A 3,417-nucleotide genomic window follows, 5' to 3' on the forward strand; every position below is an offset into this window, starting at 1 on the left:
TTACCCTCTTGCTTGAGGGTGTCAATAGTGGCCTTCTGGACAGCAGTCAGGTCGGCAGTCTTACCCATGATTGGGGTTTTGAGTGATGAACCAGGCTGGGAGTTTTAAAGGCCTCAGGAATCTTTTGCAGGTGTTTAGAGTTAACTCGTTGATTCAGATGATTAGGTTCATAGCTCGTTTAGAGACCCTTTTAATGATATGCTAATTTTGTGAGATAGGAATTTTGGGTTTTCATGAGCTGTATGCCAAAATCATCCGTATTAAGACAATAAAAGACCTGAAATATTTCAGTTAGTGTGCAATGAATCTAAAATATATGAATGTTACATTTTCATCATGACATTATGGAAAATAATTAACTTTATCACAATATGCTAATATTTTGAGAAGGACCTGTATGTCCCCTTTTGTGTGTTTGCTGTGTAAGATAGCTCTTTTGCTCCTTTGTCTTGAGGGGTGTCAACATGGATGTTGAAGTCCCCCACAAGGATTAAACAGTCCTAGTCAACACATATCACAGATAGAAGGTCAATTAAACCATTGAAATAGTTAGCTTTGGGTTTTGGAGGCCTGTAAACATTCACAGACCAGGCTGGCTGTCCAGGCCTTTACCTGGACAGCCAGATATTCAGGAGTCAAATTTGCCCAGGAACACCTTTTTACATTTTTCTGAACCATGAAACAAAGTGGCTACCGCTCCTCCTCTGCGATGCCCCCTGGTCTCACTTAGAAAATTGTAATTGGGAGACTTTGACTCTATTAGTGAAGGTGTCTCAATATTTTTATCCAACTATGTTTCTGTTAAAAACATAACATCAGGATTATGCTCAGTAATGAAGTCACTGATTAGAAATGATTTTCCTGTTAAAGACCTAATGTTTAATAAAGCTGGTTTTGGCTGGTAATTTTTCTGTGGCAAGCTGCGCATGATAAGTAATAGATTTTAATTTTTATTTCTGTCTATTGATTCTAATCTTACTCTTTTTTCTGATGAATATTAGCACAGAGATATTGCAGCATTCTCCCATCGGGGGCCAAAGCTTTTCCTGGAGATAATCATTGCTGGTGGTCTTATCACATGAGCCCTGAACACGTCACAAATATGGTTCTGGAACATCTACAAACAGGCTTGTCATAAGATTGTCCTTTAGAGGGCTGTTCTATCAGCAGTTTTGACCCAGGCAGCTGGTGTCTGATTCACAGAATGGAAAACATTGGAAGTGAAGAGTTGTACTTCAGACCTATTAGGACAAAATCCATCTTTCTTAAAAAGATGGTTTCTTTCTGTGAAAACATTAAAATTGTCGATAAAGTACACTCAGTATTTTAAAGGTAGAAGGATCAGATCACATACAGTAAATCTGAATGTAAATTACGCCATTAATCTACTTAAAACGTACATGTAATACGCACCTCAGTGGTTCTGTGCTGCAATATTTGTTCATTTTAAACTTTAAATTAGGGTTGAAACAATTAATTGGATTAATTGTGATTAATCGTCAACTAATTTAGTAATCAAATAATCATTAACTACAGTATGCAGACTCTAAAACATGCCATTTGCTGAAAGAACAACCCACTCAGAGCAGTAATTAAGCCAAAACTGTACAAAAAATATACCTGTTGCACTTTAGATAAAAAACCTTCTTTGTCTGTAAATATGCTCTATCCAGAACTCCTCAGGTGGCAGTTTTAGCTTCATCTGGTTAAAATTCTGAAAAGATCTCCTATTAAGCACCTTTTGCTATCCGACTAATAATCAATTAATTGAAAAAACAATTGACAGATTAATCAATTAGCAAAATAATTATTAGTTGCGGCCCTACTTTAAATTGGGCTTTATGTGCTTACAGCAGTGATACGTTTTATGTTATTGCCCTTAAATGGTGTCCCACAATACCAGGAACATACTGTCCCATTTTACCAGAGATATGCTGTCTTAACCTTCCTAAACATGCTGTCCCAACTTACACGAAACATTTTTTTCCATCTTGTCTGAAACATGTTATCCTGACTTAGCTGAAACATGCTGCCACAAATCACCTGTAACAAAAGGCAGGGTCCACACTGGACAGGTCGCCAGATCATCACGGGACAATACAGAGACAGACAGGAGAGACAACCATGCACACATTCATGGGTAAGGGCTATTTAGAGAGACCAATCAACCTCACAGGTCTGTGGGAGGAAGCCGGAGTACCCAGAGAGAACTCGCGCATGCATGGGGAGAACATGCAAACTCCATGCAGAAATGAATTTGAACCCTGGATTCACCTGAAACATGATGTCACAGATGGCCGCATCACATTTAATAATTTGGGACAAGAAAATATTTTTCTGCTAATAAAAAATCTAAACATAATTTCCCAGTTTTGATGCACGATTACATTATATGTGTTTTCTACCATTATTGTCTACAGAGGGTAAGTAATACACATTTTACAGCCTTGTATTAAAATCCAACAGAATCTCATGTTCATGTTTAATGCTGACCCTTCAACTCTGTGTGATGTCACTGCAGTTATGTCACATGTCATGGTAAATACTTCTAGGCAAATGAATTGGCACCGTAAGGCTTGAATCTAATTTTCAAGACAAGTGTAAAATGTTTTTTTTTTTCAGGGCCAAATTACCTGATGACCCAGTCAGTGGTGGTTCTAGACCAAATTTACAGTTTTTTACGTGATTTTTCATGGGGTAACTGAGCAAAAGAATAAAACAAAAACAAGGCAATATTTCATTGTTTAATATATTATGTGAGCCACTTCTGGCTCTGGAGCTGTAGGCCCCTGATCTAGGAGATTAAAACTGTGATCCTATCTCAAAAGGACTGAAGCTAAAAGTGAAACTTTAATTTTTAATTAAGTTAAACTGTAAAGGTAGAAAATTAAATTGGTCCAAGGGACCATCATAAGAAGGTGATTTTGTTTTACGTCTTCAGTACAGTGGTCGTAACAGGGGCCAGGACCAATTCTACAGGGTCACTGGCCCCTGTTGGCCCCTACCTATTAGTACCTGTAGACCCAGTATATTTGAGCTGACCTCATCAGAATTTCAGTTTGAGAATCTTCAACTAACTTTAACCTAGGAGTTGTCCATGTGTAAAACAAGATTTCACTTTTTCAGATCACATAAGTTATGAATAAATATATGATTCCATTAATTTAAGATTTGTATATACTCTGATATTTTATGATTACGGGTGAGCTGCTTTTTTCAAATCAAATTGCGGAAACAAACAAGACACTACAAAAGGACTACAAAAACCTAGGGCGGTGGAGGTCACGTGTTTCCGGTGTTTATTTGTTCCCCCCCCCCCCGTCCTAACACCTTTCTAATCCCCCACAGAGGAAACTGGGACACCACATCCTTCTGAGACGATTCATGTAATTCCTGTAAATAGTATAATTATCTCCT

Source organism: Girardinichthys multiradiatus, chromosome X, assembly GCF_021462225.1.
Source record: "Girardinichthys multiradiatus isolate DD_20200921_A chromosome X, DD_fGirMul_XY1, whole genome shotgun sequence".
NCBI classification, from domain to species: Eukaryota; Metazoa; Chordata; class Actinopteri; order Cyprinodontiformes; family Goodeidae; genus Girardinichthys; species Girardinichthys multiradiatus.